This window comes from Lutra lutra, chromosome 5 (genome assembly GCF_902655055.1).
Source record: "Lutra lutra chromosome 5, mLutLut1.2, whole genome shotgun sequence".
NCBI lineage: Eukaryota > Metazoa > Chordata > Mammalia > Carnivora > Mustelidae > Lutra > Lutra lutra.
Genome location: NC_062282.1, coordinates 9,442,562 through 9,466,990, shown reverse-complemented (window position 1 = coordinate 9,466,990; position 24,429 = coordinate 9,442,562). Strand labels below are relative to the sequence as shown.

General features: G+C 39.8%; 1 protein-coding gene and 1 pseudogene across 3 annotated transcripts in view; both read left to right on the top strand.

Moving 5' to 3' along the window:
• CTNND2 (catenin delta 2) overlaps positions 1-24,429 on the top strand; it is a 915,285-nt gene that overhangs the window by 122,447 nt on the left and 768,409 nt on the right. The window lies entirely within an intron of this gene.
• On the top strand, positions 13,307-13,805 carry LOC125100646 (60S ribosomal protein L23a-like; annotated as a pseudogene).

Sequence of the window (24,429 nt, the reverse complement as noted above, 5' to 3'; positions counted from 1 at the left end):
CACTTTTTTTTTTTTTCCCCACCCCCACTTTTTAAAGGCACATGAATTTTTTTTTTTTTTTTCCTACTTGATTACCTTGGGATCATCTCCGTGGGATAAAGTGTCACGTCATAGCCACAATCAGGTATACTTTGTGGGAAGTCCCAGTTTAGTCACTCAGCCTTAGTGAAGTTGAGTATGTTAACTAATCTTTCTAAGTCACAGTTTTCCGATCTAGGAAATGATAGGGATTTCGGATATTACATTTCTGATTCTGTGGATAAAAGTGATACATGAACAATTCTCTCACAATAGTGTGTGTTCGAGTTATGCTAGCCATTTGAGGGTCTCCCAGACCGCATCTGTTACTTCTCCCCAACTCTGTTTCTGCAGAAGCATTTGCATGCTCAGCAGAGGTTTAGGATTAGGAATTAAATGAGCAGAAAATATTCTCTAAAATACATTGTCGGGAGAACGGAAGGTGACGGAAGGTGACGATTTTGAGTCCTAGTGTTTTCAACCGCCTTTTTCTTGCTAGCTGGCTGAGGAGGGGGATGTTTTTCCCTCTCTGCTCTGCCTTGCATCCTTATGACCCCAGCAAGAGCAAGATTTGGGGGCCTTTACCACTGCCCTGGTGTCTTAGCTTCCTAAGGTGTTCCTATGGAGCTGCTTAAAGCAATAGAAATGGAATCTCTCTCAGTTCTGTAGGCTACAAGTCCTCAATGAATGTATCAGAAGGGCCAGACATTCTCCCCCCCAAGGCTTTAGGGAAGACCCCTACTACCTGCTTCAGCTGGTTGTGGGTAATCCTTGGCGTTCCTTGGCTTCTGGCAGCATTTTGCAGTCTCTTCCCCCATCATCACATGGCTTTCTTCTCTCTCTGTGTCTGTGTCTAGATTTTCCTCTAATGAAGGACACGGGTCATTGGATTCGCTCGCACCCCAATCCAGTATGACTTCATCTGACTTGATTATACACGCAACGACCTGGGGCACCTGGATGGCCCAGTCCGTTCAGTGTCCAACTCTTGAGTTTGGCTCAGATCACGATCTCAGGGTCATGACATAGGGGTCCATGCTTAGTGAGGAGTCGGCTTGCGATTCTCTCTCCCTCTCTTTCCTGCCCCTCCCCTGCACGTGCACTCTGCCCCTCAAAATAAATAAACAGATCCTTAAAAGAATATATGCAAAGTCTCTATCTACAGATGTTCTAGGTTGATATAACTTTTGGGGTCTACTACTCAAGACACGAAGGCATCAGACACACGCTCCATCCCTGGTTCGTTGTGGAAACCAGGGCTTCTGACAGGAGAAAAACGCAAAGCCCTTGTGACGTTCTGTAGGAATGGAAAAGGCCAAGCTCTGCTTGTGGTACTATCCATAGCAACTCATTAGGTAAAATATCACAAGCTATAAATCTTCCATGGGGCCATATTTTCCATGAGAGAGTGATACCAGATAGGAAGAGAACTGGGGGAAATGCAATGGAGGGACCCTCAAAATGGCTATCGAGAGCTCACCAGTAGGATGATCTAAACCCTCCCGTGTGGTTTATCTCATCTCATCCCATCTCAGGAGAGTATTTCGTGTCCTCTCAGTTTTACAGATGAGGAAATGGATGTTTAAGTTCCATGACTTCTCCAAGGTCCTACAGCTAAGACATGGCATAGGAGAATTTTGTGTTCCATTTTCTCCAATGCAAATGACCAAGTTCCTTCCTGTTTGCTAAGGATTTAGGATACGTATCTTTTTTCCTCTTCTAATTGCCCACCAAATTTCTGTTCTCTTTTCTTATGTGAAGTAAAAATGGTGGAATAATTCCTGAAAAGACGGTGTGGTGAAAATGACACTTTCTCCACCCTTTAAAGTGGTGTTTGGTACTCACACATGTCCTCACCGTCCTCTTTCTTTCTCTGTCTTTGATATAAGCCCTTTCTGACTACTACCTAAGAGTCAGACAAGATGTGCATTTTAAAGGACAGAAGGTGAGCTGGAATGGATTTGGGTGTAAGAAGTGGCATACTGGTAGGGGCGCTTGGGTGGCTCAGTCAGTTAAGTGTCTGCCTTCAGCTCGGGTCATGATCTGGGTTCCTGGGATCGAACCCCAGAGCGGGCTCCCTACCCAGCGGGGAACCTGCTTCTCCTTCCGCCACTCCCCCTGCTTGTGCGCTTTCTCTCTCACTCACTCTCTCAAATAAATAAATAAAATCTTAAAAAAAAAGTTTAATAAAAAAGAAGTGAGGTGCTGGTGACTGCATTTCCAGTGAAACAATGTCGTAGTCAGAAAAGTGCCAGCATTTGAAGTCATTATTAGGGACTGTCTCTTCTAGATTCAGGAAAAGAGTGTAAGGTAAAATGGACCAGTAGTCTACAGCTGAAAGAGTGAATACATTCCTTCAATCAAGACTAGTTATATATTATTTCCATTTCGCAAGTGACAATATAAATGAGTACTCATCGATACGGCCAACACATAAACCAGTGATTCAGGCAAAACCAGTGTTGTTTTGTTCTCTGTCTACAAAGGAGCAAATTGATTTAGACTTGAAATATATTCCAATAAACTGTTCTGTGTCTTTATTGAATAATAAATGACACAGTATCATTAAGGTTTATTCAGTTGTTTTTTTTTAACTAATACTTAAATTTCCTTCTGCTCAGTAGTTTTGATAACCAGTTTCAATCCTGCAGATTAATGTACTATCTCTTCTTGCTTGACAACATATTCGGTATTTTATCTCCTCTAGCAAATTGTTTAGAACAATAAATGCAAAACTGAAAAGATAATATGTACGGATCAACCCTATTGTTTGTTCTCTGGTGTTAAAAAAAAAAAAAGAATTTAATGGCTTCTCCATAATGATTTCCTTTTAAAACTGATGGGTATGAATTTGCATGTTTTCCCTCTGGTCCTTTATTTAGGTCCTCATATATGAAAACTAGCCATAAAGCTAAAGAAAATTGTCAGAGCTCGGTCCTTAAATAGCACCTGGGGCCAAGGCTGCACTCGGTGTAATTAATTCTGCATTGCAAGAGTTTCTAAGTCACATGGCTATGCTGTTCCTTAGGAAAAAACTAACTGTTTTGAGTAATATTGGTAGTGCACAAAATATGAACCCTAAAAAGAACGGAATTTTACTGCTTGAAAGAAATCACTGTATTTGTGTGGGCTTGCAGACGTATTTAATTGTACATGGGGATGCGTTGTTTTTCCTGTGACATTTTAAAATGGGGTCGTGGACTCTAGCAGACTTTCGAGAGAAAGGGTGTGGTGCTCGGTGGCTGACGCTACTCTTCGACGTCGATTTCACGGTGGGCAGTCTCGGTTCTCAGAAGCTCCCTCTGTGAGACTCTCACTCCCAACTTGGCGTTCATGCCAGAGTCCGATAGAGGATGAGGACTGGGGTCATCTCATAGCTCACTGAGGCATGGGTGCGTCTTCCTCAGCTGACCCACCACCTAATTTATTTCAGATTCTGAGGCCGTGGCGAACTTGAGTTATGATCAGTCTTTCTGAGAACGTCTATTGAAAGAAGTAGAAGATGAATTCATGACATGTATTTTACCCCCTAGAACCATATTCGAATAAAATATTTTAAAATTCTGCTGCAGATTTCTAGGCGCTCCGATTCCTGGTCTTACAGACCTTTGCTGTTATCTGTTGAGCTTTGTGCAACATTTCATTTAACCAAAGGATTCAGTGGCCAAAAGATCAGACGACTGTATCTGTTCTTTGAAAATTAAAAGGAATTTACCACCATTTAAAAGAAAAGAACCGCTGTGTGTTTAATCTATATTTTACTCTTTCAGGCAAATTTCTTTACCATGTAGTTTATATACCTCTTTGAGAATTTTATGTAAGTTTGAGACTTCTTAGTAAAATTTACAAATGCACAGGTATACAACTTTTCAGAGGCAATTTAAAATATTCAGAGTTTACTGTAAGCCCTTGAACCCCAAGTCAAGAACTCTTATCTAAATTTTATGTTATTATTATTTTATTATTATTATTATTATTATTATTAATTCTACCACCAGAAAGCTGAGACAAAAAGCCTACCACTTGACTTTATATTCTTTATCAAAATGAATTCAGTAGAGATACAATTTTAAGTAAAAAAAATAATACTTTAGAAATAGTTAAGAGAATGTTGGAAAATGAAATGCAGAAATCACACAAAAAAGTCAAGGTTTGAATAAAGATTAAAAAATAAAAAAATAATTTATTTTATTTTAAATTTATCTTATTTCAGATTTCTAGGGCAACCCTCTCAGTTCCCTTCCTTGGCCAGAGTTTTGTACTAACACTTTGCTATCACTCAATAAACCTTGCTTTGCTGCCCACCAAAGAAAAAAACAAAAACAAAAAACAACCAACCAATCAAACAAACTTCAAATTTCTAAATAGCAAAATCGTTGTGAAATACGCTGTCTGTGACAGATAGGAAAAAAAAAAATAACTTGATACGTAACTAGTTAGAAAGTTCATCTTTCTCCAATATAAGGAACCATCTATAAGAAAACAACTGTCGTGATGATAGAAGAATGGGGAAGGACCGTGAATGAGCGAATTATAAAATAAGAAATAAATATGTTCAAGAAAATGTTCATTTGCCCTTGTAATTAAAGTATAATGTAACAATTTGTTCTCCAGATCAGCAGACTTGACCAAAAAGCCCTGGGACCCAGCCTGGCATTCTGATAGGCCTCCTGAGCCCGTAAATCCAACGGCCGGCCTAAAGTGAAATTTTTCAATATGTCTCAAAAGCCCTGAAATGGTACATGGCTTGAGTCAGTAATCCCATCTCAAAGTATTTATTTAAGAAAGTAGATAAGACAACAAAGGTTTCTGTAGCACCCGCTTTTAATAGTGGAAAATTGGAGACAATTTAAATATTCGATAAAGCAGATGGAGTAGGTCATTACAATATGTCAGCCAATTAGATGTGATTGAGTCATTGCAATGACACCGCTTCAGGTGATTACTAATATAGAAGGGGGTCAGGAAAAGATACTAATTGAAGACTGTATGTTACAAAGTAGCTATGGAAGTTTGTGTGTAGTTGTAAACATTATCAGATTATATATATATATATATATATATATATATATATATATATATATATATGTATATGTATATGTATATATATATTTCCACATATTAATGTTGGTTTTCTTTAAATGGTGTTGTTTTAAGTATTTTAACTCCACTCTTTTTTAAATTGCATTGTTGACTTGTATTTTCAGTTTTCTATTATCCTTTGCTAATGAGATTGTTTTTAAAGTTTATGTGAATTCTAAAAAATAATGCTAAAGACATGGATGTATGAAAAATGTAGTCACTTCCAAGATGATAAGAAGTTGAGACTCCCTTTCCTTTTTATATTGTAAAGCTTTCCATTACATATACATGTGATTTTAATATATACATATATCATAGTGATTTTATAATCATAATTTTGAGTATATTAATAGGGATATTTGATTAGAATCCAGCTCATACATGTTTAAGAAAAGAACAGGTTCTTGTTTTGTTTTGTGAGGAGACAGCTGGGTCTCTTCTTATCCAAGAGGAGGAATGTGACTTTGTCAGGAAACAAATGAAACTAGTCACCTCTGTGCTCCTTTTTGGGCACTTTGGGCACGTATTCTCTCTTTCTGTCTCTTTCTTATTCTTTCTCTCTCTCTGTCTCCCCTCATCTTTCCTTCCATCTCTCTGCCTATCTGGTCTAGATGACGGGAGATTCAAGCAATCATTCCTCTCAGGCTCTGCAGTCTTAGAGCTGCGGCCATTGGAGAAAGATCTGGGTAGCCCCCAGATGCATAATCCTGGGTCAGGCTGTGTCTGTGGCAGGTGTCCATGGCCCTCCAGTTGGCTTTGGGGAAGGGATGCAGCATGCTCCAAGAAGAACATGTCGCTTTCTTCCCACTCCCTGTGGATCATGGCGCACACATGAGTAATTCCTTGATTATTGGGAAATATTCAACCAAATTAAAAATGTGCATCTACCATATCGAGCAGTCTTTTTGTTATTTATTTATTTATTTTTTTTTGCCAAACACCTGACCCACTAAATCTGAGTCTTCCCTGGGATTTCAGGATCCTCATATATCCCAATTATGTTTTATTTCATGTAGTATTAGTTCATTACCAAGCATTCGGATTAAGATTAGAATAATAGGTTACACTCACATTCCACAAATACTAGTTCTCTGCTTTGAAGAATATGGAGATGAGGATTCAGTGCATCTCTGCCTGCCTATGTCTGGATGCCGCTGGGAGGAGCTCCATAACACCCGGCAGGCTCTCTTTCTTCTCGCCTAACTTGGCACTGTTGCTTCTCCTCTCCAAAGACTTCATCAACTCTGAAAGTGTTCTGAACAATTTAACCTGTGGTGGTAGCTTCCTTGAATGGTTCCTGCAGGCTGATTACGTTCTTTAAAGTTTTTAGCAATTTAGAATTTCATCGTTTCCCCCCAAGTTCTAGCAGGATAGAGTCCTAAAAATATACAGAAAGTTATTAAACCTGGAATTAGACTGCCAACGTATTTTCAAATTGAATGTTTAATTTCATAATTGGGAAATGATACATCTGCCTGGAGAAAATCAGTGGGGTTGGAAAACAAATTACGTGTCGACAGGGTTGGTACAGAGAAATTATACATATTTATGAATGGCCAAATTATCTTATTACTGGAATTTGAAAATGTAATTATCAGTCATTTATGAGGTAATGATTTCAACCAAATGCCTTATCCTGGGGCATGTATTTTACTTGTGTATGAATTCACACATAGATGCTGTTCGTGTGCCATATCTCTAGGTACCATCTCAGTTAATATTTAAATTTTTATTAATAGATTTCAGATTCTAGGGAATTACGTATCTGCTTCAGTGCTATGGCCAATAGATACTTTGTGAAATGATTAGTAAAATAAGTTTCCACTTTAAGTTTTAGAGGAATGCTATGCTTCATGGTATTTTAATATTTCTGTGTAACATATACTTGAAGTACATTGTGTGATTATTTAGAGACCCTATTAAAGTGAGATCCTTTAAGGATTTAGCTTTGAAGTCATAAATATGACAGGACGGTCTTTTCTTGATATGCTGTTATTGTAGTTCATTATAAATATAAGCGTGTTACCCATGCCGTTTACTTTTCATACTATTGGGATTGGTTGACGTCAGCCTTCAAGAAGATACTCTGTGGGCACCACCACCGGCCCCGACAAAGTCGCCGTGGAGACGGCCTCACTGTAGTTTCTGTCTGGGTTTTCAAAGCGAGGTATAGGAGCAAATGGTTCCTTCGGTGACCCAGGCCTGGATCCCTGAAGGAACTCCAGAATTTGTAAATCTAATTTTCTGGTGTGCTGCCCAGAATTCTACATTTTTACCAAGGTTCCCTGTGACTCTGCTGCATATGGATGTTTGAGACCCACTGACTTTATTCAGAGGGGAAATGCATCCATTATGTAATGTGTGAAAGTGAAAGCACAGAAAATGTTCTTTCTTCCCCTTTAAGAGAAAGTGACTTTATTATGGTAGCTGAGTGAGCATTTTCCTGCAGAAACATAAATCTCCCTGCAGCCTTCTATCACTGAATTCTCTGAATGCTGGAAAGACAGAGAAAGCACCCAGGCAGGATCCCAAAGATGAGGGAATCAGGACCTTTAGCAATCGTCTGTTCCTCTTGGGAGCGTCTCAGTGATTCATACCCAGTGCTGGTTTGTCCTCAGAAATAAGTGCAGGCAGTTTCTGTCTGTCAAGTGGAGACAGTGTGTGTTTGCAAATGCAGGGTGGTGTGTGCTGCTGAGAACCCTGGTTGCCCAGTCAAGCAGCCAGGGTTTGGGTGTAGCTTAGTCACGCATTGGTTCTATGAGCTTTGGGAATTCTTAGGTCCCCGGGTTCCTGGCTCTTTACTAACATTCTGGTTGAGAAGGGGGCTTCCGGATGGTGCTCGCTGCCCGTGATTTAGTATAGTACATGCATAATACGGTACAGTTGCTGTTAGAAAGGCAATAGACTAAAAGGCCATAGAAAACCTAGTTCGTTGCTTTGTGGGGCTTCGTGCAAGAGGTTTTCACGTTTTGTACTGTAATTAGAAAAAAAAATTGGTACAACAAATCATGTCCACTTCTATTTTGTGTTGTTAATAGAAACAAAGGAATCTGTAATTTCAATCTAGAATTTTTGTATTTTAGTTAAGAATTTAGCGAAACATTATTGGAATGTTCTTCTCATTGACCAGTAAAACTGTGGGTTATTATGTACAATATCTGTATCTGTTATATGTTTCTCTCTTTTCTTAATTAGACAAATATTATCCAAAGAATGTACAATGAAGTAGGTAGGGGTACAGCAACAAAGACTGTGTCAACAGAAAGCACAGTGTGGTTTATCAGATGTCTGCCAAGTAAGCTTGCTTTCACTCTGCCTTCAGGACGCCTACCAAAGTGATCGTTGGTGCCTGGGCACTGGGAAACTAGTGCAGACTCAGGGAGAATTGTACTTTATGGCAGGCTGCCTTGATTTGCATCCTCTAGGAATCCATTTTCAGGATTACATAAAGAGAGGCTAAAAACAGCTTGGAGGTTTACCAAAAGACAGTAAGATAAAAACGGGCATTCATCTGACTCACTCTGCAGTGGGGATATAATTCTTATTTGTGGCTTCTAAATCATCTCTTGAGTGTAGCATATACTCCGTAGTCCTTTGTCTTAGAGGCAGAGGTGCTCAGGCACAAGCTCTGCATTTTTGTAAGCAGAGTTGGAGAAATTCGTTGGGTGTATATGAACAGACAAAGGCACAGACACAGCACACACACACTCTCACACCTGCAGTCTTAAAGGAATTAGCAGACATTGTGTAGCCAGTGGTTTTCCTGCCATTAAAGTAGTTTTGGAATAGTGGTTATATGGGGGCTGCCATATACAGCTGCACAGGGTGTACACTGTACAACTCTAGGGGATGCTAGTCATCTACATCTGTGCTTCTCAGATGTGCTTATATAGTCTTGTTACAGTGCTGATTTCATTTGGTTTCACGTGATAACCAGTGCTGCAGGAGTACAGACTACATGCGTAGTGAGCACCCAGATAACAATATGGGTGATAACCTCCAGAGTTGAATGGCAGGGCAGCCCTAGGGCTGAGCTAGGCTTACAGTCAGACACCACACTCCTGGCCACAACTGCATGCTAGAGACTGGCCAGTTTCTTGGTCTTCTCACCATTGGTGCATGCTACTAGCTGACTAACAAATGTTGCCCCAAAATACAGGCTAGGTTTTGATTTTATGTTACCGTACTTGCAAAAGCGAGGAGAAGAGAAGTAGAATTTATAGCATCTCAGTCCATGGATGACAGGACTAAACAGCTTTCCTCCATGACTTGTAGGGGGCTCCCAACAGCATCCTGGTCTGAACTGAGGGTCGATTAAATCGTCCCCAGGCTTCCCATTCAACATCAAGGAGCTCTGGGCCACTACTACTATTATTCTTTAACTTGCATGATTATCCCTATGTAATGCTTTCCAGTCTTTTTCCCTATGGGATGTGCATTCCTTAGCCAGCCTGTGACATATTGAATACAGAAGTACCTGTAAATATTTATTAGTTATTCAAAGTAAGTGTAATAGAAAAATAAAAATCATGTATAAGTTGAGTTCTCATGATAGGCGGGAAATCGTTAAAAAGCCTGTTGTATGCGCTGTGGGATTTCCCGAAATCGAATCTTCCAGTTCTGGCTTCATGGCGCGTCTTTTGGAAAATTCAAACTTTCGTTTCTGTCTTCTATGGCACCTCTAGTTATTAAAAAATTGTGTAAAATCCACCACGTATAATGGAGCTATTCTAACATAGTGAATAGATAATGCTTTACTATTTGAGTAATTGTTTTTCATTGAAATATTTTAATAACTGATTGTTAATAAATTATTTAAATCACTGAGTAGTTTTGACTCATTTTGGAGAAAACCCGTGTTCATCAAAATGGGTTTCTTGGTGTTGATTCCTGCAATCTCCCATCTTTCGCCTTCTTTCTACCTCATTCAAACCCTTCTTACACACAGGTGACCGCGGTAGTCTTATAACTGGGCTCTCCCGCAATCCTATGCCTTTTGTCAATGTCATCTTTAGGCTGCCTTTAGCATACGGTTTTCAGAATATTAGAATCTGACCTCGAAGGTCATTACCCCATGTATAAGATTCTCTAATTCATCGCCACTTTCTTTAAGATATCTATAGAGTGCAAGCTCAAAATTGTGGATGCAAGACCCTGTGTGGCCTGGATCGTCCTTTCTTTCCAGTCATATCTCCTAAGATTCCTTTCTTTGGGCCTTCACTCTACTTTTCTGACTGCTTTGGTAGCTTAGAAACTTGTGTATGACTGTCCCACACCAGCCTACATGGTCCCCACGAATGGAGCTCCCTCCTCTCTACCCTCCCTCAGCCTGTCTTCTGCCTGTCCTGCAGGACTCAGTGTCCTGTTCCCCAGGCAGGCTCTTGACCTTGCCATCTCCCTTCAGATGAGCTGACTTTGCCAACTCCCAAGATCTTTTGACTTTGCTTCTCTGCCTACTAGTCCCTGTGCTCCATGCATAAAATAGGGGCTCCATGAACACTGGCTGCATGAGGAAGTTGGAGAAAGGAAAGAAGGAAGGGAGGTAAGAAGGAAGGGATGGAGGAAGGACAGGCCCTACCTGAAGAGAGATTTAGTGACTCACTTTTTCAGGATGGATCTTAAAATATTCACAGTGACTGAAAGAATCTTGAAAAACTTACAGTCTTGGTTTCTGCCAGTTAGATGATATTCCTTGATTTTTATCAGGACATGTTTTTCCTTAGTATGAATATGACTTTTATTTATATGAATTGGATCTGCCATGTTGGCTACTAGATGGTAAGCACTTTGTGTACAAACTGCTTTTCTTGTTGACTTCTTGAGCCTCAGTGCCTAGAACAGTGTCTGGCCCTTGGAAAATACATTTGCCATTGCACCGTCAACCAGTGGTATTTCTACAACCAGCTTAAGCAGCTGACTGAAAGGTGTCAGGATCGTTGATTGCAAGTCAAAGAACCACTGGTTTATTTTAAGAAAGGAAGCCTTTGTTAGAACTATATGAGATGCCCTAAAAGAAAAGGAAACGTCCAAAAGCCAGGGTTTAAGAAGGTCAGGATCGAGGAGAACTCCAGGAATATAATAAGCACCAGGGACTAGTACACAGTGACTTTAGAGTGACCCCAGTGACAGCATAAAACTCAACTGTTTTCTATCCTTGTTTCTATCCCAAGAGGAGCCCATTAGATTAGAGACATTCCCACAATTGGCCAGAAAAGCATGTGGTATGTTAGTTTCTTATGGCTGCTGTAACAAATTACCATAAATTTCGTGGCTGAAACCAACACGAATTTAATATTCTGTAATTCTGGAAGTCAGGAGTCTAAAATGGAGGTGTTGATAGAGCTCCATTGGCTCCGGAGGCTCCTAGAAGAGAATCCATTTCCTTGCCTTTTCTATTTCTAGAAGCTACCCATATCCCATGCCTTGTGGCCCCCTCACATCCTCAAAGCCAGCAGCCACATCATTTCATCTTTTTCTATAGTTCTATCTCTTCTCTGACTCTTACTTTCCTGCATCCCTCTTCCATTAATAAGGATCCTTGTGATTATACTGGGTTCACCAAGGTGATGCAGGATAATCTGACCAATGAAGGGCAACCTGACATCCATCTTCATGGATCCCTTTGCCATGTAATGTAACATACTCACAAGTTCAGGGGAATTGGAACGTGGACTGTTTTGGGGGCCATTATTTCACTTACCATCAGTGGGAACCCTTGATTGTGAACCCGGGGAATTTCACACAACCTAAAATGGATAATTCTCTCCAGGAAAATCAAAGTTCAGTTAATAAAAGCAGAGAGAAGGGCTAAAGAGACAAAGGCAATAGATTTTCATCACACATGGTAAAGATCATTATGTTTGTTTATTTTTAGCACCAAAAGTACATTCTAAATATGTTTATTCTTGCAGTGAGGATGTCTGAAGTTAGGTGAGTAAATTTGCCATTATGAAATGTTTCAAATAGCACTCAAGTAAGTCATTGCCTTCTACTTTATTTCTCACTTTGGAAGCTTTTGCAACGGCAATTGGCCAAGTTCAGCAGACAATTAAAGCTAAGTCAGCATTCCTTCTGTTTCTTCTACAAAAAAGTTGCTGTAGTCCTTTGACCCATAGATCGTTGGGACGTTAATAAGCCAAATAACTTGTACAGAACAGCTACCCTCCAGCAATGAAATGGTCTAAAGGATTTTTAATCAGTTTACTTGTTTGCATAGGACTGCTTTGGCTTGGGCAATGGGGCAGAGCGTAATAGCTCCAGGAAGTGCATTTCTCTCATTTCTGTTGCCTTTTATGAGCCTTTACTAACAGCCAGTAGAAAGGGCTTCTGTACCCTAGGTTAAGAACAGTTGTCCAGACATGGTTCAGTTGATGAATTCCCTTCCTTTCGCAAATCCAAATGTGTGCATCAGATTCACAGATAAGCAGGAGAGAGCATGACACAGGGCAGTGTCTGGAGTTGACTCTATTTCCTGTATGGACTTGCTCCTGGTCATTCCAGGACCACTGGACTTGTAATTTCTGATACCCTACATTAAACTCACAAGGTCATTGCAAAGTACAGGAATAAAAGCAAGCAAAGGAGAAACACGTTTGAACACTGTCATTTATCTTAGAGCAAGCTGTCATTTGGAAATAGTAATGTACCTTCATTTCGTCTTCCATTTACTTCTTGAAATAATTCTTTTTTGGATCATTTCATGTCTTGGATAAGCAAGTGTTTCATATTGCACTTACGAGGGTTGTATCGTGTCGGATACTGCCTTTTGGTTCATTGTGCAAGAGTGGAAGACTGGGAGCTTGCTCTGGACATTACGGTATGTATCTAATAGCCAAAACTTATGGTTTCATTCTCTGCTCTATTAAAGTCTCAGGGTCTGACCTTGAAAATGTTACTTAATTCCTATATGCCTCATTACTCTCCCATTTATAAAATTTATCTGTGAAGAGTCCTGGCTCTCCGTTGGGCTGCTTCCTCAAGGGCTGCTCCTATGCCTCCGTACTTTTTGCCACGTGCCAAGAAGAACATGTAGAATGGATGTCCTCATTCCAGGGGGCTCCAGAATTGGGGATGTGAAATTGAGATTTCACCGAGCTATCCCAACAAAGACATGTATACCTGTTTTCATTTTTAAAGGTGCATTTTATCTTCCACATAAAAAACATTAAACATGTTAGAAGTCACATATGTGATCCCTTTTATGAAGATGGCGCTGAAAGCTAAGAGGGAGGCCCCTGCCCCTCTCAAAGCCAAAGCCAGAGCAAAGGCTTTGAAGGCCAAGAAAGTGGTGCTGAAAGGCATCCACAGTCACAAGAAAGAGAAGATCTGCAGGGCACCCGTGTTCCGACAACCCAAGACTCTGCATCTCCGAAGGCAGCCCAAATAGCCTCGAAAGAGCGCCCCCAGGACAAATAAGCTTGATCACCAGCCGTTGTCAGATTCTACTGAGATTCTACCCAACTGTCAGATTCTACCCAACTACTGAGTCAGCCATGAAGAAAACCGAAGACAGCAGAACACTTGTATTCATTGTGGATGTCAAGGCCAGCAAGCACCAGATCAGACAGGCTGTGAAGAAGCTCTAGGACATTGATGTGGCCAAAGTCAACACCTTGATCAGGCCTTATGTAGAGAAGAAGGCGAACGTTCGACTGGGCCCTGACTGTGATGTTTTGGATGTCGCCAACAAAATTGGGTTCATCTAAACTGAGTCCAGGTGGCTACCTTTAAATATAATTTTTTTCACCACCAAAAAAAAAAAAAAAAAAAAAAAGAAGTCACATATGCGTGCGGATAACAGCGTTTTTCCTGTTACTGAGTTGACCAGAACCACTTAACTCCCTTTGTGAGTCTGTCCCTTGATGTCTTAGTTCCCACATTTTTCTAATCTTGGGAGAGTCCAGTTTTCCGAATTTGCCTATGATGTCAAGTCATGTGGTCAATCTAAATTTTAAATTGGAGGATTTCTTGGTGACCAGTATGAGCTACAATTTTTTTTTTTGGTGGGGGGGGGCGCGGATATAAAACTGTCTGTGGGGGACGCCTGGGTGGCTCAGTTGGTTAAGCAGCTGCCTTCGGCTCAGGTCATGATCCCAGCATCCTGGGATCGAGTCCCACATCGGGCTCCTTGCTTGGCGGGGAGCCTGCTTCTCCCTCTGCCTCTGCCTGCCATTCTGTCTGCCTGTGCTCGCTCGCTCTCCTCTCTCTCTCTGACAAATAAATAAAATCTTTAAAAAAAAAAAAAAAACTGTCTGTGGGAGACCTGGGTTTTAGACCCTGTACATGTTGAAAAGCAGCTTGGTGAGGTAAAAAGCATTTTCTTGTATTCAGACAAAGCTCTCGTCCACCTGAGGTTGGTTGTTCCTAAGTCATTATGTCATGACTCTAATAACTTGACTTTATGTATCTGCGCAGTAGGATACAAATTCAAATATATAAGATTGAGATTCCATACTTCATTTTCGGTTTTCTCTAGTTACCTGTCCAGTGATTAAAGCATGACTCAGTATAGTATACTCTTTTTTTTTTTTAAGATTTTTTTTTTATTTATTTGACAGACAGAGATCACAAGTAGGCAGAGAGGCAGACAGAGAGAGAGGAGGAAGCAGGCTCCCCTCTGAGTAGGGAGTCCAACATGGGGCTCCTTCCCAGGACCTGGGATCATCATCTGAGCCAAAGGCAGATGCTTCCCTGACTGAGCCACCCAGGCATCCCTATAAATTAATTTTTGATTTATGATCTTCACCCTGTTTTGTTTAATTCATTCAGTATATCAATGGGACTTTAATCCTGTGTTCAAAGTTCAGAGAGGTTTTTTTTTTTAAACAGTTAATTGAGAGACATTTTTTTCTCAATTGTGCAAATTCTATGTGTGGTACACAGAAATTAGATAATGATTTTCCAATAAGATGATGTGTAGATTTGTTATTCTAAATTGAAATTCAGTCACTTGTATAATTTAAATTTAGCATCGTGCTCAGAGTACTTACTGTTTCATAGAAGTGGGCTATCAGTCTGCATTGCCTCATGCAATGCCATGAGCAGACCTAAAGTCACAAGGGACCAGAGGCGGAACCCATGCAAAACAAAAGGTTCTTTCAAAATCCGGCATCGTTTTCTTTGGTGGAATTCCTGACATCAACAAGTCTCAGTAGCCTCTTGTTTCTTAATTAAGTTAATAAATGACTAATTGATCCGGTAAGTAAATGATTCCAGGCAAAGCAAATGCTCATACAATGTGAAGACCAACTAAATAATCACGTAGCCGAGAGGATGGGTTAAGAATGATCCATTTACTTACTACTCACTCACTCACTCACTCATTCATTCATTCATTCACTTATTCAACAAATAAGTACTGAGACACTGGTTGGTAAAAACTCTTTTAATCAACAGATTGAGAACAGTCAGTAGAGAGAAATCATTTAAAATAGGGAATCATTTTTTAAAAAACTAAAGCTGTATTCATTTGGTTTCAATTTAATTGTACCAGTGTTCACTAACCTTATAGAACGTGGATCATTGATTTAAATATGGGTCTGTGTGTCAGAGTGCTAAGAAAACTTTCTTATAGTGTCCTTCCCTACCCTAGTCTGTCCTCCTTGCATCCCCCAGGATTTCCCCTTTCCATTTCTTTAAAGTAAGGAAGGAACTCTAAGACATCTGCGAAGCATTTTGAAGAAAGAAATCTTTTATGTGTTTATAATTTTTCCCTAGCCCTTTGTAATCATCTCATCTACAATTATTCCATAGCTTTTTAAAATGGGTTACTGGGGGGCACCTGGGTGGCTCAGTCGATTAAGTGTCTGCCTTCCGCTCAGGTCATGATCCTTTGGTCCTGGGATTGAGTCCCACATCAAGCTTCCTGCTCAGAAGGGAGTCTGCTTGTCTTTTTCCCTCTGCCCCTCCCCCCTGCTCATGCTTTCTCTCTCTCTCTCTTTCTAATAAATAAATAAAATCTTTTAAAAAATGGGTTACTGTAAAGGAGTTTCACAAAGTGTTAAAAAAATTATTCTTGATGAAATTTATATCTTCTTGGTTTACATATGTTTAATTAAATAATATAATCACAAGTTAAACTCGAATGAATGGATTTGGAGACAACATAGCTGGCTTCTGGTGAGGGCAGGAAGGCCCCAGTCACAAGGAGGGCCTTGTGGAATGGACAGGTGACCACAGGTGCAGTGGGAGCCAGTCAGGATAGGACAAAATGGAGCCACTTAAATAGCTTCTGAGTGAATGCTGGTCATTGTCATCGGCACTGGACACCAAAACAAGCCTTCTGAAGGCGTCCCGACTCACCAACTTCCCTGTTTTACACAAATCCACATTTTATTTATTTTTGTGGTTTTTTTCTTTTTTTATTGAGATAATTAACATGCAGTGTTACATTCGTTTTCGGTATACAACATAATGGCTCAGCCATTCTATCCATTGCTCCGTGCTTACCCCCAAAAGAATAGTCATATCTGTTACCAAACAAGGTTATTACAATTTCATCTGTATTGTCTATTCTATACCTTTCATCTCCCTGACTTATTTATGTTGTAACTAAAGCTTGTACCTGTTAATCCCCTTTATCTGTCTCACCCACCGCTCCACCCATCTCCCCTCTGGCAACCACCAGTCTATTCTCTGTATTTAAGAGTCTGCGTATTTTGGTCTCTTTTCCCTTTGTTCATTTGTTTTGTTTCTTAAATTTTACATGTGAGTGAAATCCTATGACATTTATGTTTCTCTGACTGACTTATTTCACTTAGCATTAGACCCTCCAGGTCCATCCACTCTGTTGCAAATGGCAAGGGCTCACTCTTCTTTATGGCTGACTAATAATTCCATTGTGTATATTTGCCACATAAAGAGGGACACTTTAGATCCATCTTCTATATAGAAATTCATTATTTTCCCCAAGACTCCTCTTCGTCTTCCTATTTATCATTTGCATCCAAAACTCAGTGCCTAGTACTGAGCCTGACCCACATTTTGGTCAGTGAAATATTTTTAAAATTAATGAATTATTTTCTGAAATGGTATCGGTATTAAAAGATGTTCTACAGATGAGCAGCACATAGTGATTGAGAACCACAGACTGTGTGGCTTTAAACAGTAGTTCTTCCCCTTTTACTTAGGGGAAGATCACCTCTCTGGACCTGTTTCATTACCTGCAAAATGGGGATAATAATAGAAGTGCAGCACAAAGTTGTATTAATTGTGTTAGTGATGCTTAAGAGCCTAGAAGATCACATAGGAAGTACATAATTAATATTATTTTATTGTCTTTTAAAAAATATTTGTTCAGTTGTAACTTAAATTTTTAAATATGCTGCCATAGCTGATACCTGATTTGTTACAACCATATATTCATAGATACTATTCTTTTGTACACCTGTAAAGACTGGTATGACACAGTTCTCCATTTTTTATTGTTTTTCACCTAAGAAATACTTAGTTGTAAGAAAGGTAAATATAGGGGTTTTTTTAAACAAATTTTATATACTTCAACAGTGTTTAGATAATTGAGATTTTTATCAAATATCATCTTGATATATCTTTGAGTATTATTTTCTTAAGGCCCTTGAACTTTTGTATTAAAAAAAACTCAATCTCAAGTGCTTTTTATTGTGCTTTTAATAATCTCTACAGGTTGCTAAGGGGTTTTGTTTGTTTGTTTTGCTTTTGGTTCATCTTTTTAAAAAGATTTATTTATTTATTTATTTATTTATTTATTTATTTATTTATGGAGTGAGCAGGGATGGGGGCAGAGGGAGAGAGATGGACAGAATCTCAAGCAGACTCTGTACTGAGCCTGGAGCCCAACCCTAAGATCATGACCTGAGCTGAACTGGTAGCTTAACTGAGTGAGCCACCCAGGCACCCCACTAAGGTTTTTATATTAGATCTTTAAAACTTTGTTCTCCTTTTAAAATAATAATATCCTTAATTAATTGAAATTTCATCTTTTAGAGATCACAAAAGTTCATCAACAAAATAGACACATGAGAAAATAGATAATAATCCAGCTTACTTTTGGACCTGTCCATCCAGAAAGGTCAATAACAACACCAAAATACTGACACATTAAAAAGTAAGAGCTTCCTACCTAGTTGGCAGAAATTTTATTTTTCTGTCTGGACACAAAGCCTCAGTTTCCTTATACAAGAGTTAAGCTTATTTTCTTTAAGTTGATTTCTATATCTGAACTCTTATAATAGACTAATTTTATAACTAAATATTAAAATATGCGACCTCTCATTAAGGAACGACTTGTGTATTAGAGAGTGGTGTCTGCTGCTTGTGGGAGATGTTGTGAATATTTAGAAAAAGCAGAAAGAAGAAAGTGGGAGGTGGGAAGCCCAGTGCTGGAAAGAGACTTTTTCTCAAAGTTAGAATAATAATTAAATTGTGAAAGAAATAATTTTAAAAAATAAACTAGAAACATGATGCACATGGACTTGAAAATGATAAATACTACTGTTTTTAGATTGAGAATATGATATCATTACAAACAGACCTATTTACTCATATCTGAGATTTAAAATATGATATGATTATATAGAATAAGTGGAAACATAGAGAAGTTTCTTTTCAGACAGCTTTGTTGAAAATTGCCTTCAGAGATCAGAATAGGCTTGATCTAAGGGATGATGGACTTCACAACACAGAAAAAAGATGTTGGCATCAGGATGCCTTAGAAACAAGGCTCCCTCTTTTTAAGATCTCAAAAGTAATTAGTATCTTAGTGACACAGCCAAATTACCCAAAAAACCTTTCCCGAAACTCATGAGTGTTGTTTTATAGTCAGATTTGCAATGTAAAAGAACTGTTACGTTCAAACACTGAGAATCCCGAGGTTTAATCAAAATAATATATGACCTGTACCCCTGAAACAAATAATAATTATATGTTAACAAAAAAATAATAGTACGTGACAAAATGTCAGACATTCAGGTGAACATCCTTGACCACTGTTGACTTCTGTCTTCACAAACTGGATTTGCTATTTTTATTTTTTCCAAGAATCATTGTTGTCCACTTGTAAAATGAAGTTAGTAGTAATTCCTTTTTCTCTTCGATGGATTGGAAGATTTTTATTTACAATTGCAGTAAAATGAATAAAGTGCTATAAGGGAAGCATAACACTCACTTGGCCAGTCATAGAGTAAAAGATGACTCGTGTTTCTCTGCGGTTGGAATTAGCTTCTTGTCTGATGGATTCTTGTGTTTTTTGTTTTTTGTTTTTTTTTTTCTTAAGATTTTATTTATTTATTTGAGTTAGAGAGCAAGCAAGAAACATCATGAGCACAGGGGAGAGGCAAAGGGAGAGGGAGAAGCAGGCTCCCCACTGAGCAGAAAACCAGATGTGGGGCTCAGTCCCAGGACCCTGGGACCATGACCTGAGCTGAAGGCAGACACATAACCGACTGAGCCACAGAGATGCCCCTTGTCTGATGAATTCTATCGTTTAAAATGTCATTTGATGGACAGAAGAACTAACTACACATTTTTCCAAAGAAGACCTACAAATGGCCAACAGGTACATGAAAAGGTGCCAGCATTGATAGTCATCAGAGAAATGCAATCCAAACCCTCACGTTGTTAGAAGGACCATCATCGAAAAGATAAGGGATAACAAGTGTTGGCAGAGATGTGGAGAAAAGGGAACCTTTATGTGCTGTTGCTGGGAATGTAAATTCTTGCAGCCACTATGGAAAACATTATGGAAGTTTTTCCAAAGATTAAAAATAGAGCTACCATATGACCCAGCAGTTTCACTTATAAGTATATTTTGAAAGAAAATGAAAGTAGAATCTTGAGGAGAGATCACTCCCACATTCATTGCAGCATAACTTCCAGGAGCCAAGATATGCAAACAATTTCAGTGTCCATCGGTGGACACTTGGATGAGTGGATGGAGAAAACGTGGTGTGTTTGTGTCTGTGTGTGTGTGTGCATGTGTGTGTAAAATACATTCAGCCATGAGATAGAAGGGAATCCTGTCATTTCTGACAACATGAATAAAGCTTGAAGATATTATTTAAGTGAAATAGGTCAGATAGAGAAAGACAGATATGATACACTATCACCTATATGTGGCATCAAAAAATGCTTAACTCACAGAAACTAGTGAGACAGGAGACAAATTGGCCAAAAAAACAGTGCTAGGGATTGATAGTCACTTTTTCATACTATCCAATCATTCATCTATTTAAAATTATTTATCGATCACATACTAACATATTTGAATTCCCAAGGTGTATTTAATAAATATAGATTCCGAAATATAAGAGAGGTTCTTTGCTATGTAACCTGCACCAGTGTGATGAAACCTCTTTACACACATGATTTAGATTTACTCTTTAATCAAAGCTTTACCTTTTTCTTGAAGTGTAGGTTGTAGTAAGCTAACTACATCACTTAAAACTTCAAAATTTCTGACGTGTGCATAAAAATGTCAACATATCCTGGTAACTATCAAAAATTATTATGACTCTATTCAGTTTTTGTTTTCTGTATTTTTTTTTTTCCTATAAGGCTAGTAGAGACATTTATTTAGAAGATTTCTAAGTCTGTGACAGCAGCTGAAGTTGTGTAGGAGTAGTTGAAGCTCTGTTCTAGAATTAAATTTAAAACACTGATGGGCAGTTTCCCTGCTTCGTTGGATTAAACCTGTTTTCTAAGGAGTGCAGATCCTTACAGTGCAAGATTTTGTCCCTGACTGCCCACTGATAGTACTTCTGGGAAAAACAAAACGAAACAACGTGTGGTTGAGGTCTGGCATCTTGAGAAATTGTCAAGTGGCAGATACGTATCTGGAATCAATACGTAGGGCAAATTGCTGTAATTTGAATGGACACTTCCAAGTACGAGGAAGTGAGACCATGTTAGACGCCAGCATGGGGCCAGCATTTGGGGACTTCCTGTTTCATAGATTGTGACAATCAGCGTTGGTCGTTCACGATAGTAAAATCGTTGTGGACCGGCTTTTGAGCATGATTTTTTTTGGGTGGCCAGATTTTTGTCCTGTCGCTCTGTGATTAAGTAGTAGAACATGAAACGGAAACCTGCACTTTCATTTCCAGTATTGTCTGTTAGGGAGAATGTCTGAGGGGCGCACTTTCTCACCTGCAGGCTTGGACACGGTCGTTGAGCATCTTGCCAAGACACAGGGTTGGAGATGGTGGTGAGGCTTCTGAAGCTGTGGGGGTTGGGTGGGGGGGGGGACTCCAGTGCTGGGGCATTTGGCAGTGACAGTGTGTTCTGGGCAGTCACTGTGTGTGACCAGCGCTGTCCTGGGAGCCGTGCTAAGCACGCTTCTCTGAAGTTTCGGCCGGAACAATAGTCAGTCGACCACTGAGCCTCTTTATTATTGAACGTTTTAGAACTTTTCCTCTTATTCAGGGGGAGCCAACATTTAAGGTTTGTGCCCGCTTCCGTTTCCCTTCAGCTTACTGTTACTGTGATGGATCTGTAATTGCGGAATCTTGGACTTCCCATCTCTGGCATAAGGAGAAATGACCCTCCAGCTTAGCAAACCCTTGCAACTGGCTGGTGAAAACAGCCTTGTTGTGTCTGAGGAGCTAGGATGGTCATTGATTTCGGAAGTGGGCCCCTGATTCTCAGTGATGATGCGCCCCCAAACTTTATATTGTTTTTGTCATCACCATTAGTTTCATCCAGATATACTCCTACTTTAACATTATACGTTACCCACAGTCATTAATTTGAATATTTCTATTTTCATTGTCCCACAGCTGCATTTCTTCTTCTCTGAAGTCTTTTTAAGCAATTGAACAACATCAAACCCTTCCTCCTCCCTGTTACCTTTGTAACGTGAACCTTCCTCAGGCTGTGCCTTTATCATGATGAACTGTAATGATCATACGTCTTCTGGGATCTTAAAAATCTTTTAATGTTTTTGAAATTGGGATGCTTCTTAATGTGACTGTTGCTCCCCTTTTCCTTTAAGCCATTTGGGATGGATTTTCTGTCACTTGCAAATGAAAGCATTATTAAGTCCCAACAGCAGAGCAACCACCCCCAGTGCCCTCCCTCTCAGTGTTTCCAGGCTCGTCCCGATGTTCCCTGAACGCCAGCCGCAGTGCTGCCTTTCCTGCCCTTCTCACCTCACTTTATAGATTATTTCTGATTCTTTTGTCTCTGCCAGTAATCCTCTGCCTTTCCAAAGTCAACCACTTGAGCCGCTGTCTTCTCTCAGCTGTTCCCGTCACTCGGGTTTGGGCACCCTGATCGCTGTCAGGTGAGATCCCACTATTATTAGTATCTTACCCGTTGGGATCAGACCTCAGCTCGAGGGGGGCACAGTACACACCCCGGTTCCACCTTCAGGTTCTAAGCATGGCTGGGGCAGGAGGGGCAGCTACTCACCATCCCCTGCTGGCTCCTTTTCCAAAAGCCCCAGCTTTTCATACATCTTAAGATCGATAAGTTGTTGACTTAATGTCATATATAATGTCATAATGGCGTCGATGAAAATGCCTGAGATCACGCTTTAGAGGACAGGACCGTGAGACACCAGAAGACCCTCTCCTGTCCTCACTGACCTCATTTTGTTAGAACTCAGCTGTTGATGCGTCTGCCCCAAACATGAGCTCTCCTCTTCCTTCTAGCTCTGTAGTCTCTACAGAGCCTTCCTCTTTATGTCCAGAAACAATTTATGTCACTAAGAATAACATTCAGGTGGGCCTTAAGTCTGTGGTGATGTTTAGGTTGGTCCCATCCTCCCCAACGATTGACAGCTCATGCAACAGCACGAAGTGGATCTCCTGACTCACTGGTTATGTTGAACTTCCTACCGTTCCCACTTCTCTGAGCACACAGGTAGAGCCATCATCCCCTTGTGTTCGACATGAGACTCTGACTCTCAGATCCCACGTCTCTTCTCCCAGTCATCGTATCTTTCTCCACAGCTACAAGTGACCTCGTGTCTCTGATTCTGTGAGTAACATCTCATCCCTCACCGCCGAACTGTCAGATAGGATTGGGCACGTGTCTACCTCCTGGCTTTGCCTTGGAGTTGCATATTCTAAATATGACTCAAAACTTCCTTGCGTGGTGCTTTCCATAAATATTGGCAGATTCTGATTGTAAGTTGTGAGTGGCCAGCATCGAGTCCCAGAAACCTCAGATCCTTGTCTGATTGATGCCCTGACGCAAGGAGCCAGTAACCCAAGGGTATATACCTTCTTGGGCATTTGGCTGAGGCCAAGCCATACAGTAGTCCCCATCAGGTTTCAAAAAAGCGGCTTTCCTGAGTTGAAATTAAAAGGTGTCATAACAAATACCATTCAGAGAAATGCTCCTAATGCCAAGCCCATTTTACTTAATGTTACATGCTCTGCTAAGCGACCATTATTGATTTTACACTAACAGTTCATATATTACCTCAACAAATATTTATTAACGGCTGCTGTATCGTAGAGACTGAGCTAGATGTGGGGCATCGAACACAGACCAAGACAAACTGAGCTTTTGCTCTAATTATACTGAATTTTGACAGCTATTAATTATTATAGTCTGCATATCATTAGGACAAGCTGTAATTTTAAATTTCTCTGTAAAAGGAAGAAATAAAGATGGATATACTTTGATATGTGAAGAGAGCATCTGGGAGACAACAATGCTGTGTCTGTTTCTCTGCCTATTGTTGGATTTTGATATTCACGACAACCTAGCTGCAAATACAGCATTGCAGTTTTGAAGACCAGAGTGATTACACAAATGAGGTGTTCGCTGTTGTTTTCACGTCACTAATTCATACGAATCTGCACATTCCCTGCAACGTAATATTAATAATATGCTTATGTTGCTTCTGCAGTTTCACAAGATCATAAGCTTACTCATATCACCTGTAGAGTGAGTGGAAGGTTATAAAAATTCCATATGTTCAATTATATTCAATGTTAAAACATAAAATTGGACACATAAATGTATGTGTGTGTGTTATATGTCTACATATACATATGTGTATGGATATGTACATATATGTATGCATATATGTATATGTGTATATATGACAGTAATGTCTGGGGTATTCTAATGGCCAGTTTCTTTGCTCACTTGCATGCAACCATAATGGAAAATTATGAAAGTGATGCCCCATGATGAGGTAAAGCCTAAAGTCAGTCTATTGCACTAATATGTTTGTGTTTTAGAACATAGACTCAAGAACAGGGAGGGGCACTGTCTTGAAGAGGGCGGATACATGAGGGAAGGAAATAACTCTAGATGTGGCCACACACACGTGGGGTTTGTTAGTTTGGTGTAAGAGTCAAGGAAGTTAATGTCTGAGAGTCTGGGCGGAAGCCATTG